A 15,472-nucleotide genomic window follows, 5' to 3' on the forward strand; every position below is an offset into this window, starting at 1 on the left:
GGCTGTTCCTGTTTTTCTTCAGCTTCCCGGAGGGAACATTCAAGTCGCCGCGATAGTTGATTCTGGAGCATGCAGTGGATTTATGGACTTATCGTTTGCCCGAAAGTTCCAAGTACCCTTACGGCCCAGGGCGAAGGGATTGTCTGTACACCTCGCCGATGGAACAGCTATCAAATCTGGGCCGGTGACACAAGAGACATTTCCTTTGACAGCCACTATCTCCGGTAACCATCAGGAACAACTCTGCCTGGACATTATTGAATCTCCCCTTTTCCCTATCATACTGGGTATGCCCTGGCTTCGGGCACACAACCCGCAAATTGACTGGTCCACCGGAAACATTTACTTTTCCTCTCCCTATTGTCGTCAGCACTGCCTCCAAGAAGCAATTAAGGTCTCACCCCATTTGATGTGTATGGAGACCGATGTTGAGACTCGCCAGTGTGTTCCTGAGGCCTACCATAGCTTCTTGGACGTGTTCAGCAAAAAGGGGGCAGAAACACTTCCCCCTCATAGACCCTATGATTGTCCGATTGAAATCCTTCCCGGAGCCAAAATCCCTTTCGGGAGGATATTCCCCTTAACGGAAGTGGAACTGGAGACTCTCAGGACTTACATTGATGACAATCTGAAAAAGGGGTTCATACGTTCTTCTACTTCCCCAGCAGGGGCAGGAATCTTTTTCGTGGAAAAGAAGGACCATTCTCTCTGACTATCGGGACTTAAATAAGGTTACAGTCAAAAACCGGTACCCATTGCCTTTGGTGCCCGAATTATTTCAGCGCCTTGGATCAGCCGTTATCTTCACAAAACTGGATCTTCGCGGAGCCTATAATTTGGTCCGTATCCGAAGCGGGGATGAATGGAAGACGGCCTTCCGTACCCGCTTCGGACACTTTGAATATCTCGTAATGCCCTTTGGGCTGTGCAACGCTCCTGCGACTTTCCAGCATTTTGTGAATGATATCTTTAGAGATTATCTCGACCTGTTTGTCATAGTGTACCTGGACGACATTTTGATTTTCTCCCCCTCTTTGCCCGCTCACAGGGAACACGTTAAAAAAGTTCTCACTCGGCTTCGTCAACACGGCTTGTACGCAAAACCTGAGAAGTGCGAGTTTGAACGTCCCAGAATTCAGTTTCTGGGGCTGATTATTTCGGTGGATGGAATTAAGATGGACCCGCAAAAAGTCTCGGCCATCCTGGATTGGCCAGCTCCTACTGATAAGAGAGGAGTTCAACGCTTCGTGGGGTTTGCAAACTTTTATCGTAAATTCATCAAGGGGTTTTCTACGATCATCGCCCCGATCACAAGATTAACTAGACAAGGTATCAAGTTTCAGTGGACTCCAGAGGCACAGGTTGCATTTTCCTCCCTTAAAGAGCAGTTTGTGTCAGCATCTGTCCTGAAGCACCCTAATTCTGCGCTACCCTACATCCTCGAGGTGGATGCATCCGAAATTGCAGTGGGGGCAGTCCTCTCTCAGAGACAGGGTCCAAAGGCCTTATTGCATCCGGTGGCGTTCTTCTCACGTAAGTTGTCTGAAGCGGAGAGGAATTATGATGTCAGGGACAGGGAGCTGCTCGCTATCAAAGCTGCACTTGAGGAATGGCGCTATCTCCTGGAGGGAGCAGCTCATCCCATTCTGGTATACACTGACCACAAGAACTTACAGTATTTGAAGACTGCTAAGAGGCTGAAGCCACGTCAGGCCAGATGGGCACTTTTCTTTACAAGATTTTCCTTCCATATTACCTATAGGCCCGGATCGAAAAACACCAAACCCGACGCGCTCTCGGATGTTCAGCAAACCCGAAGTTCTTCAATCCACAGATACCATCCTTGCACCCGGAAATTTCCTTATGCTCCAGGAAGATCTTTTATCCCAACTCAAGCGAGCTGCATCTTCAGCTCCGCATCCATCCAACACCACCCTACATTCTAGCAACGATTTGTTATGGCATGAAAATAAAATCTACGTGCCCCAACAACTACGGGTTGCTGTCCTCAAATCCTGCCATGACCACAAACTGGCCGGTCACTTTGGGGTACACAAGACTGCCGAACTTCTCCAACGCACCTTCTGGTGGCCTCAGCTGCTAAGAGACTGTAAGCTTTATGTAGAATCCTGCATCACCTGTACCCAGAACAAGGGTAGCAAGACCAAAGCCTGGGGGTTGCTGAAGCCACTCCCCATTCCAGAAAGACCTTGGAGAATGATTTCCATAGACTTTATTGTAGAATTACCACCGTCAGAAGGCTATACCACTATCCTTGTGGTGGTTGACAGATTTTCCAAGATGGCTCACTTTCTGCCCATGAAGGGTACACCTTCTGCCCCTGAGACCGCAAGGATTTTCATTAAGGAGATTGTAAGGCTCCACGGTATACCTGCGAACATTGTGTCCGATCGTGGGGTGCAATTTACATCAAAATTTTGGAGAGCTTTGTGTAAGTCCCTGAAAATTGATCTTTCGTTTTCTTCTGCCTACCATCCTCAGACCAATGGCCAGACTGAGCGAACAAATCAGACCCTTGAACAATATTTGCGTTGTTCTTCTTTTTCGCAAGACGATTGGGTATCTCTTTTACCGCTTGCCGAGTTCGCCTACAATAACTCTATTCATTCTGCAACTAATCAGTCTCCCTTCTTCGCGAACTATGGTTTTCACCCTCAGTTCTTATCAGCCAACATCCCAGAATGTACGGTTCCAGCGGCTCAAGAAACTTTGAACTTTTTCTGCACCAATAACAAGTTGCTTCAAGAAACGATGGCAAGAACCCAAAAACGCAACAAGGCGGTTTTTGACAAAAAAAGAAGAGGGGAGCTCGATCTAAAACCCGGAGATTTAGTTTGGTTGTCTACTCTGAATTTGAAATTAACATGTCCATCTAGAAAACTGGGTCCAAGATTTGTGGGTCCCTTCCCAATCACCAGGAAAATTAATAATGTGGCTTATGAACTAAAATTACCGGAATCGCTGCGTATTCACCCTGTGTTTCATGTGTCTCTTTTAAAACCTTCAATCCAGAATCCATTCACTGATCGGAACGTGGGTTCTCCTGAACCTGTGCTTATTAATGGTGAGGAGGAATTTGAAGTAGAAGCAATTTTGGACTGCAGAAAGAGACGCAACCAGGTCCAGTATCTGGTGAAGTGGAAGGGGTATGGTCCAGAAGAGAACTCCTGGGAACCAGAGACTGGTATCCACGCCAAGAGGTTGGTTCTGGCATTCAAAAGATCTCACCCAGGTAAGATGTCCCAGTTGGGCATCCGGAGGCTGCCCATTGGAGGGGGGCAATGTCAGGAAGATCCTCCTCACGGACGTCCGAGCGGCGTAAGTCGCAGGAGATCTTTTGTGCAATTTCGGGAGCGTTACCGCGATCAGCGGTGCGCGCGCGGCCGTTTGACGCAAATTGGCGCCAATAGTGCTATTTAAACTGGATCCATGCTTCACTGCCTTGCTGCCTGATCAACAGCGTTCCCGTGCTTCCTGGTAACCTGTATCTGAACCTGAACCTGCATCTGTATCCTGATCCGTATTGAACCCGGCTTGTTCCCGACTCTGCTGTTTGCTGCCTGCCCCCCCGACTTTGGCTTTGTACCCGACTACTCTTCTGGATTCCGTTTCTGTGCCTGATCTGCCCGCCTGTGCCTGACCTGGACTGTTACACCATCCGTCAACTGTAAGTTGCTTGTTCACCGCTGTTGTACTACAGGACACCTCCCAATCTTCCACCATACCCAGCTGCTACTCCCTCTGCGTTTGTAGCCTTCTACCTCTTGCTGCAGACTACTAGACTCTTCCCACTTCCGCAGTATTCCGTTTGCACCTGCATCCGCTGTCGGACTACAGTACCCCTCCGTTGTTCGCTGTTCCCTGCAATCACTCGCATCCCGTTACTGGACTACAGGAATCCTTCTGCTATCTGCTGAACCCTACCTCACCTTTGCCTGCATTCCGATACTGGACTACAATACACCTCCACCATCAACGGTCTGCTGCTGCTTACACCTACCATCCAGTCAGGCACTTGTGCCCCTCTGTGCTCCTGAGCCCCTGTCATCACTACCAGGGTCTCTTGAGTCAGAGGTCTACGAGTAGCCACTCCCTGCACTCTGGGCTCTGCCTTAAAGGTACGTGACAGGGGTGCTACCAGGGTCAATGTCGGAAAGCAGTCATCGTAGTCCTCCCTAAGCCTGGCAAGAATCCTGAACTGTGTTCCTCATATCGGCCCATATAGCTCCTGAATGTAAACCTGAAAATTCTGGCAAAGGTTCTGGCGGGCCGCCTGAACACGGTAATCACAGCTCTAGTACATCTGGACCAGTCCGGGTTCATGCCGGGCAGAGGGACAGATATTAACAAACGGAGACTGCTGACGCATATGGATAGGGCTCCGGAGGGTAGCCTGTGGGTGGTGGTGTCCTTGGATGCCGAAAAAGCCTTTTATTCGGTAGAATGGGAATACCTCTAGGCTGTCCTCTGGAAATTTGGATTTGGACCCGTGTTTATCCAGTGGCTGCGCTTGATGTATGCCTTGCCTAGTGCCCGTATACGCACCAACAACTCCCTCTCACTGGCCTTCCCACTGGGAAGGGGTACCCGACAGGGATGCCCACTATCGCCTGGGCTTTTTGCCTTGGCGGTTGAGCCCCTGGCCACAAGAATTTGCGACGCACCTATGGTTCGGGGAATTCGGGTGGGAGTGGTGGAGGAGAAGATATCCTAGTATGCAGATGACACTATCCTGTACCTGGCCGATGTCTCCTCCTCACTCCCTGTGGCCCTACAGATAGTCGATGAATTCGGAACTTACTCGGGCGTCAGGGTCAGTTGGGAGAAGTCCTTAATTTACCCCCTAGGCCCTAACGGGCCTAGGCCTCCTATGCAGAATCCGCTAGTTTGGGTGGATAGTTTTAAGTACTTAGGTATATGGATGGGTGGCCCAATGGCTAGGTACATGGAACTCAACCTGAACCCGCTGTTGCTCCACTTCACCAGGCGCTGTATGGACTGGAAGTCGCTACCCTTGACCCCAGTTGGTAGAGTGAATCTACTTAAAAGGGTATTCCTACCAAAGTTCCTCTATCTATTCAGAAATAGCCCGATTGAGATAAATGTGACCTACTTTAACAAAATAAAGTCTATAGTCACCTCCTTTGTATGGTTGGGCAGGGTGCCAGGTCCGGCGCTGTCCACCCTGAAACTATCTGTGGGGCAGGGCGGGCTCACCCTCCCCAACTTCCATCTCTACTACTGGTAACCGCTCGATGGTGGTTCTCGCAGCCAAGGGACAACCCAGTGGTGACCATAGAGGCCGCAATCCTGGGATCCTACGCTGCCCTAAGCAACCTGATCTTCCAAGGTGTCACAGCCCATCCCAACATCACTACCCTGATGCGCACAACTGTCAGGGTCTGGGGCCGAGCTCGGGTGATACATCAGATCCAAGGGGTGGTCTCCCCTCATATGCCTCTGTGGGGTAACCCTAATCTGTCTCACTTTCGTGGTATCCCGGACCCACAGATATGGGCTAAAAGAGGGATAGTGTCCTTGAAACATGTGGTGATGGGGGGTAGGCTGAGTACGTTCCCGGAACTTAAAACTAAATATAAGACATAGAGGAAACAACAGCCGGCATCCCGGTCAAACTCCTTCCATGGCTGGACCCCTCTTCTATCTCATATTCGCTTCAATCTCATCCGTTGATAGGGGCGACTCTACATACTTGGAGAATGATACGCCAAAAATTTAACCTCTCCTCTACTCCAGGCCCACTCTCCCCACTGGAATATAACCCAGACTTTCCTCCTGGCATTTCTTCGCGACAGCTCACAGACCAGACCCCGCAAGACATATTTAGAGCCAGATCTTTCTTTGATAGAGGAAACGTAATCCCCTTTCATTCCCTCCCCGAAAAATTTCCGGACAGACACATTCCCTTTTTTAATTACCTCCAGATCAAACACTTCTTGTCCAGTACACCTCTCAAGTCACAATGGTATAGAGAACTTACGAGTTTCGAGGACCTATGCAACAGACAGGAACCACAAAGGCATTTAATCTCTGAGCTCTACGCACTCCTCTTCCCATCTGCCAACAGCTTAAATGACCCTGCCAATACCAGATGGGTAGAGGAGCTGAACTTAGAGCTCACACGAGAAAACTGGGAAAACATTTTGCTACATATCCACAAGGGCTCACGAAATGTATCGGTTCAGGAGAACGGGTATAAACTGTACTCCAGGTGGTACAGAACACCTGACTTGTTGCATAAATTTTACCCTAACACATCGCCCACTTGCTGGAGATGTAAGACTATGGAGGGGACATTATTACATGTTTGGTGGGATTGCCCCGCAATACAACCGTACTGGACAGCCATACACCAACTAATTTCTAAAATAACTACCTACACCTTGGAATATACACCCGCACAATATTTACTTCATCATGCCTCTATACCACAGAAGCAGTATAGGAAATCTCTTGTCTTGCACCTTGTGAACGCAGCAAAAATGTGTTTGCCGGGTCGCTGGAAATCAATCACGCCCCCCCACGGTAGGAGACTGGATCCGTCGGGTAGGGCGGACAATGGAAATGGAAGAACTTGTGCACCAACTTAATGATACCACGCCAAAATTTAATACAGTATGGGCTTGTTGGATACATTTTCGTGCGTCCACAGAATGCAAGACACTGCTGAACGAGGTATAGCCTGACCTGGGATTCTAACTGCACATAATGGGAAATAATAGGAAAATAGTTGCTAAACTGACTGTTCCCTTGCCCTGTCCTACCCCTTTATCCTCACCCCTATACCTTCCCCAATATCCCTCTATCCTAATATTTTCACAGAGCTTTGGAACGCTATGACTTAACAACTATGCTTAGGCTTTAGCTGAGGACGCATCACGTTATCGAGTGGACTCGGAGGAGGCGCGTATAGACGACAGGGCTCTTCTAGGTATGTGATCCTGCTTCAGGTCTCCTTACCCTCACAGCGTGATCCCGGTAGGGGTGAGTGTAGGGAGATATGAACTACCTGTCGTCCTCCTAAGTTCAGACTAGAAGTACTCCTTTATTATACCAAGCATATGTCGCCTTTTTGGGTTCTAGCTTGGAGAGACTAATAGTCAGTTAAACTTTCTTGTTTAATTTCACAACACTGGTGATGTTAGGCATACTGGTATATGTTTCCTGTTTGTTTTGAGACTGTATGTATCTCTCAGAGCCTGCTGTACGTTCAAGATATACTGTTCAGTTTTCCAAGAATATGTGCCGAAGTTTGATATGACTGGACATGTTACTTGTATTTCGCCTGTATGTCAAATGCTACTTTTTTCAGAATAAAAACCTGTTTAAAAAAAAAAAAAAAAAAAAAACTAAATATAATCTGAAGAACTGGATGTTTTTCCGGTTCTTACAGGTGAGGCATGCCTTCCAACACCAGTTCCCGGGTGGGGTGGTTCTTGGGACGGACCCGGTTGAGAAACTGTTAACCACCAAGTTCCTAATGACTCCCCTTTCCACAATTTATTTTCATCTGACAGCCACTAGGCCACCTAAACTGTCCAAGCTATACACTAAATGGAAAAGGGACATACCGTCTCTTGAGATAGAAGACTGGGAGTCCTGTGTCTTCTCCTACGTCTCAACTTTGATTTCAGCCAGGGACCGCTTTATACAGCTGAAATTCTTGCACCGGGCTTACTATACACCGCAAAGATTGGCAGCTATTTACAGGGATAGGTCCCCCAACTGTGCTAGATGTGGAAGTCAGGAGGCCACCTTTATCCACATGATATGGTCTTACCCCGTGCTACAAGGATTTTGGGAACAGGTTCTAGCTAATATTAATCAGACAGCTGAAAGTTCCCTCCTGTTGAAACCAGAAATTTTGCTTTTAAATGTGATAGATGACCATACTGTTGGGAAATATAAGAAATTGTTTGTGGCCTTTGCCACATACTATGCCCGAAGGGAGGTGTTGTTGAAATGGAAGTCCGAGCTCCCGCCCACCATCACTGCTTGGAGAAATACCTTGAATACTGTTCTACCACTGTATAAGATTACATAAGTCAATAGAAATTGTCCGCATAAATTCGACAAGATCTAGTCCTTCTGGATAGACTCGTGGGGTTCCCTGTCATTGGAGTTGTCTCCCCCTGACCCAGATGGGGATTTATGATTTAGCGGCAGGAGACGAGAAACGTGAATCTGGTGTTTAATGCTTCTCCCTCCTGGTGTTCCCCCCATGGCCCCTGTCCCGTCCTTCCCCCTGTCCTGCCCCCCCTCTCCCCCCCCAGTGCTCCTTTCCCTCTCGGACCCTAGACGGTTTCCCTCTCCCCTATTGGTTTTAGGCTGTGCAAATATGTCTGTAAGCTGTCCGGTTCCCAAGCACGTCTCTTGCCCATGACCATTATGTGATGATCTGTACTCTGTTGATGTATGTGCATAGATATTTAGCATTGAATGACTGTATACCATAAGCTGACCTGTGTGCATTGATCTTAAATAAAGTTCACTTTTGTTAAAAAAAAAAAAAAGTACGGCGAGGTGCAAAGCCCATTTCCATATTTACGAAATGGTGCACCAGTAAAAAAGCGTGAATCCCCCATTTACTATAGCGATCTCGGCACCACTATGGACATGGCGCATGACATCTCCAAATCAATATTGACAGAAGATGGAGGTGCCAAAATATTGGGGTGATGTGAGAAAGTTTAGTAACAACTGCCCAAGTAACAAATATTAAATGGTAATGATGGGCTGATGGCGCTACCTCAAACCTATTGTTTTGTGTTTATATCCAACTAATTCTTTCTATTATTCCAAATTCAACCATGTGCCACTACAAATCAGTTATAATCCTTACCCTAAAAAAGGTGAACGCGCACAGTTCTTCACTAACGTGATCGAACACTCAATCAGAATCCCTAAAAAACACCCACACTACATGTAAAATCCAAGGATCCCAAACAATATTCAAACTAATTTTGTGATAGTAATTTTTGTGATCCCAAAAAATATTAGTATACTACACAGCCGACTACCACACACAGTGTGCAAAACCCCTATTCGGGGGAGAGATTACACTAATAATCGCACTGCGTTTGTGCAGTTCCTGTGCAATTGCTATCACTGTGCACAGTTTATATTACCACTATAATACCCCGTGGATGAAAAAAATATATTACAATGAAAGAACAAAAACCACCGAGACCATGAAAAATACAAAAAAATAAGACAATAGAAAATATAAAAATAGAAAAGTCAAAGGCAAAAAAAATAAAAAAATAATAAATAAATGTGCGGGGTGATTCCTAACCCCCTTGCGAATGTGAAAAATACAAAAACCTGAAAAAAGTGTAAATAGAATCCAAAAAATATCAATAGATTTATGTATCTATATATATAAGGTCCACAAGAAGTCTCTTATCATGTGCTTTCAACCATGCGATTATTCTTTTTCAAATAACAGGAAGGTGACTTTTGTGATTAAGCCTGCTTATTGGTGACTTCCGTGCTCGTTCCCCCTCAAGGGTCCCCACTCACCGAATCCACGCACCCCCTAGGGGGTATATTGCCTGTAATCTGTGCTCCACTAGGTTGAGGATTCTTCTAATTATCTCTGTCTTCAGCTGGTCTTCCCCAGGGTTTATTGGAAATGATGAGAGAAGGAGGCTTTGTTATCCGCCAATAGGTCCTCAAGAAAGAAAAAATCTGCTCATGGTGTAGTATTCTCAATAACTGACCACTTGAGAGAAAGGGAAACGGGCTACAAAAAAGGTTCTTCAAAAATAGGCTTTCCCAAAATAATAGCTTCTGCAATGATTTATATACCTTATTAGTATGTATATAGCAGAGGACTAATGATCACTCAAAATATGCTTTATTACAAAAATGTTATGTAATTACAAAAGAGAGAGAGAGCTTTCGCATATGCTAAAAAATTAGTTTACAGTGCTTAGTGCAAAGAAACGCTTTTTTACAAAAATGTCCCTTTAAACCAGAAATGCGATCTACAGCAATTGCACTATAAGCCTGTAAATTTAGTATATATATATATATATATATATATACCAATAATGCATCTCAGAAAAGTTTAACAAAAAATGGCAAAAACAAAAATAAAATAAAATAAAAACCCGAACAGCAGAAAAATATTAAAAAATAAAAAGTAAAAAATAAAATATATCTTAAAAACAACAGTCCTTTTTAGTGCAAACCAGCGCTATACACAGTTGTATGGAGCCTAAGTACCCAATTCTCTGGGGGGTCCCGTTTGTTTAGGCACTACAGGCTTCCCATACACTGGATGCAAAACTACTTATCTTAATAAAGCAGTATTCCTCCTATGGACGGAGGTTTAAAGAAATTTTAGCACCAGCCCGGTTCGCCCATCCGCAAGGGTAATCCCCTATTCGAACGGCGTGCGCTCCAGCTGCGCTCCACCGGGTCAGGCGCACCGGAAGTGACGTGGTGTACGTAATGACGCTGGACGCGTTTCGTCATAGACGTCCTCAGCAGCGATCTATGACGAAACGCGTCCAGCGTCATTACGTACACCACGTCACTTCCGGTGCGCCTGACCCGGTGGAGCGCAGCTGGAGCGCACGCCGTTCGAATAGGGGATTACCCTTGCGGATGGGCGAACCGGGCTGGTGCTAAAATTTCTTTAAACCTCCGTCCATAGGAGGAATACTGCTTTATTAAGATAAGTAGTTTTGCATCCAGTGTATGGGAAGCCTGTAGTGCCTAAACAAACGGGACCCCCCAGAGAATTGGGTACTTAGGCTCCATACAACTGTGTATAGCGCTGGTTTGCACTAAAAAGGACTGTTGTTTTTAAGATATATTTTATTTTTTACTTTTTATTTTTTAATATTTTTCTGCTGTTCGGGTTTTTATTTTATTTTATTTTTGTTTTTGCCATTTTTTGTTAAACTTTTCTGAGATGCATTATTGGTATATATATATATATACTAAATTTACAGGCTTATAGTGCAATTGCTGTAGATCGCATTTCTGGTTTAAAGGGACATTTTTGTAAAAAAGCGTTTCTTTGCACTAAGCACTGTAAACTAATTTTTTAGCATATGCGAAAGCTCTCTCTCTCTTTTGTAATTACATAACATTTTTGTAATAAAGCATATTTTGAGTGATCATTAGTCCTCTGCTATATACATACTAATAAGGTATATAAATCATTGCAGAAGCTATTATTTTGGGAAAGCCTATTTTTGAAGAACCTTTTTTGTAGCCCGTTTCCCTTTCTCTCAAGTGGTCAGTTATTGAGAATACTACACCATGAGCAGATTTTTTCTTTCTTGAGAACCTATTGGCGGATAACAAAGCCTCCTTCTCTCATCATTTCCAATAAACCCTGGGGAAGACCAGCTGAAGACAGAGCTAATTAGAAGAATCCTCAACCTAGTGGAGCACAGATTACAGGCAATATACCCCCTAGGGGGTGCGTGGATTCGGTGAGTGGGGACCCTTGAGGGGGAACGAGCACGGAAGTCACCAATAAGCAGGCTTAATCACAAAAGTCACCTTCCTGTTATTTGAAAAAGAATAATCGCATGGTTGAAAGCACATGATAAGAGACTTCTTGTGGACCTTATATATATAGATACATAAATCTATTGATATTTTTTGGATTCTATTTACACTTTTTTCAGGTTTTTGTATTTTTCACATTCGCAAGGGGGTTAGGAATCACCCCGCACATTTATTTATTATTTTTTTATTTTTTTTGCCTTTGACTTTTCTATTTTTATATTTTCTATTGTCTTATTTTTTTGTATTTTTCATGGTCTCGGTGGTTTTTGTTCTTTCATTGTAATATATTTTTTTCATCCACGGGGTATTATAGTGGTAATATAAACTGTGCACAGTGATAGCAATTGCACAGGAACTGCACAAACGCAGTGCGATTATTAGTGTAATCTCTCCCCCGAATAGGGGTTTTGCACACTGTGTGTGGTAGTCGGCTGTGTAGTATACTAATATTTTTTGGGATCACAAAAATTACTATCACAAAATTAGTTTGAATATTGTTTGGGATCCTTGGATTTTACATGTAGTGTGGGTGTTTTTTAGGGATTCTGATTGAGTGTTCGATCACGTTAGTGAAGAACTGTGCGCGTTCACCTTTTTTAGGGTAAGGATTATAACTGATTTTTAGTGGCACATGGTTGAATTTGGAATAATAGAAAGAATTAGTTGGATATAAACACAAAACAATAGGTTTGAGGTAGCGCCATCAGCCCATCATTACCATTTAACTTTTAAACATAACCTGGGTTTCAGATTGTGTTCTTAGGGAGGCAGCAACCTCATAGTGACTAATATAAATAGGTCCAACTTTTATATATGTATTTTCTACACTGCTATACCTCATAAAATACTGCAACTAGTAACACATTATCAATAGAGTCAGGGGGAGATACAGGCATTCACATATATCCCTGTGTGACTGTGACCTGCTCCATAAGCGCGGCCTTTCGTGTACAGTCAAGTAACAAATATGCCCAAAATAGAAAGAGAAAGTAACTTTTTCAGTGAACGCCTGCTGTGCCGGCAAGTACATTTAGAACTGTGTGAGATCAATGTAAGCAGTGTGCATGCACATGCGGCTGTTGTACTCCTTCACATGCATTTGTTAACTGTGAGGCCAAAATCTTAGTAAATGTTAAGCAACATACATGCAATTGCATGGGTTGAATGGGCGCACCTCTAAACTTCTAAACTTGACACTTTTTTTTTTTTATGCTGGTTCACCTTTATGTATTTTTTTAAGGAGATTTGCACACAGGTCATGTTAGCATGTTACGTTGCCAGCATGTGACATGCATCTTGTTAAAATTATGTAAAAAAAGACTCTCGCTCCTCTAGCTCCTCTTAATGGGGCATTTAACTTTCCCCTTCTAATGCATATGATTTCCTTGGCCTAGCTTGTGCTTTTAAAGGGAAACTGCACACTCCAATGCTCTTGTCTTCCCCCCTCTAACCCCTTGATTTCCATGGGCTAACTTTTGCTTTTAAAAGGGGAACTCCACACTCCACTCCATTCTCAAAAGGCTGTGAGCTGCCTTCACCAATCCAAACCACATCCTTTTTCAGAGCATACAACAGGGCCAGCTAGGAAAGGGGCGAGTAGAGCGATCACCCAACCCCCTCCTGAACCATACAAGGCCACATGCATGCAACATAGCTGGCTGCATTTGGGGCATGTTGGGCTCGGCCCAATATCAACCACAAAGCATCTTGTACTCACTAGTTTAAAGGGGTTTTCCACATTCCGTAAAGCCCCCTGTCTGCAGCCCCCCAGCCTAGGATTCTGTGGAAGAGCCCCTTGTCCCCCTGAATATGGGAACAAAGTGTTTGACTTTTGGGTTACCCGGGCCCCTCCAGCCCCCAAGCATACACCTCCCTTTCATTGGCTGGCTTGCTGTGTGTTTGGCTAGGGGCGTGTTAGTGTGTGGGAGGGATACAGTATTTTTTTGGTTTGGGGTCATATTTTTCACGTGGGCATTCTCATTTTTAGCCTTAACAGACCCAAATGGTCTTGTATGTATTAGGGGGCAGGATATTTTTTGTTTTGGGTTAAAATCTTGCAGCTGCAATGTAGATTTGTAAGTTTTCTCTAAAGCCGTACATCTTTGAAGTAGCATTTTGGATACATGCTACAGATGCACCACTTTACAGGCACCAAGTTACTAGTTTTTAAGCAATTTTGCATTTTTAAAGGCACTTTTCCTTGTTTAATTTTTAGGGTTGTCCAAATTGGTGACATTGATATTTGGGGGACCTGGGCCCCCATACCCATTTTAAGACCAATAACTAGAATATAAGCCAGTCAAGTGGAGGCTCGCAAAATTAACAAGTCAGTTCCGAGACTGCAATGGTATTTGTTGTATAACTTTTGCCCATACTAGGCTCTTTGTTTGCGTTCATCCCATCTGCAATTTTGTAGCATGCTGGATGAGGTGCTTAATTTTGGATGGGGTGGCTTATTTTGTGCTAGCTGCATTTGGGTTGTTCTGGGCATGCTCGGGTACTTTTTTTTTTTCCTTTTGGTGTGTGAAATGTTTTTGTGTTGGTCTAGGCATGTTCAGGGAATTTTTTTTTAGCTTTTTGTGTGTGAGCAGCACTTGGATTTTTCTGGGCATGCTCAGAGAGAGTGTGTTTTTTTGGTTTAGTAATTTAAGGACATCCTTAACAGGTGTACACACTTTGAAGTTCTGTCTCTACAGTGGGTGAACTTGCATTTTGGGTGTTCCATGGACTGTGCATGGGTTTTCAATTGCCTCATTAGCACACAAACCTATGTTATATAAAGCTTGCAGATAGCATTCTTTACCTTGCCTTGAAAAGAGGCAAGAGTGTGTAATGCCCCATACACATAGTCGGATATTCCGACCACAAAATCCGTCTTTTCCAATGGATTTTGGCCGAAATTTGTCTTTCATACACACGTTGGCACAAAGTTGTTGGAAAATCCGATTGTTCGGAACAAGGTGAAGTACAAAACATACAACGGGACTACGTAGAGGCCAGTAGCCAATAGCTTCTGTCTCCAGTTTTTTTCTGAGCATCCATGGCACTTTGTGCATCGGAATTCTCTACACACGATCGGAGAAAGTCCGATCGGATTTTGTTGGAAATTCCATCAGAAAAAGCCAGATAGAGCCCACGCACAATCAAATTTTCCGACAACATAATCCGATCTGACTTTTTCCATCTGAATTTCCGACCGTGTGTATTGGGCAGGAGTGTGTGTGTGTGTGTGTGTGTGTGTGTGTGTGTGTGTGTGTGTGTGTGTGTATGTAAGCATGTGTGTGTTGTATTATTTTGCAAAATCTTTCTCAAACTGTTGTGACTACTAAATGTTTAAATCCTTAAGAGACTGTCTGTGGGTGCAGTCCTTTTAACTCCTGTTAATTTCCTCTGCAAATGGTCAGATCTCAAAACCATATTCTGTTAGTGTCTCAAATTAACAAACAAGTGTTTTTTTTTTGCTTTACTTGTTCTTTTCCAAGTCCTGTTTTGTTGACCAATAAAATTTGTAGTCAATGTTTATGATTTGTTAGTAATTTGCTTTGCAGATGCTTGCTCAATCCAAGTAATGCATTTTACACGCTCCCTCCCCCCCAACAAATAATTTTCATGTAACATATTTCCCAGCTGCAGCTTAATTAGGCTGATTGGCATGGGGAAACAAAAAAAAGTGTAATTTCTCTAAAAGCTAAATTCATGGTGCCTTCATGCAGCACATGCATGCGTATGCTGCCATGGATAGGCACCAGGAAATGAAAATTACAGAGAGGTAAGTATTCAATTTTCCATTTTAGCCAGGGCTGTCCTTAAGGCAGAGCAAAAAGGGCAGCTGCCCTGGACCTTGTCATTGTTGTGGGGTCCAAAGCAGCTGCCTCATACTTGCCAACTATCTCAGTTT

Source organism: Lithobates pipiens, unplaced genomic scaffold (genome assembly GCF_037356315.1).
Source record: "Lithobates pipiens isolate NorthernLeopardFrog02 unplaced genomic scaffold, aLitPip1_a1.2 Scaffold_30, whole genome shotgun sequence".
NCBI classification, from domain to species: domain Eukaryota; kingdom Metazoa; phylum Chordata; class Amphibia; order Anura; family Ranidae; genus Lithobates; species Lithobates pipiens.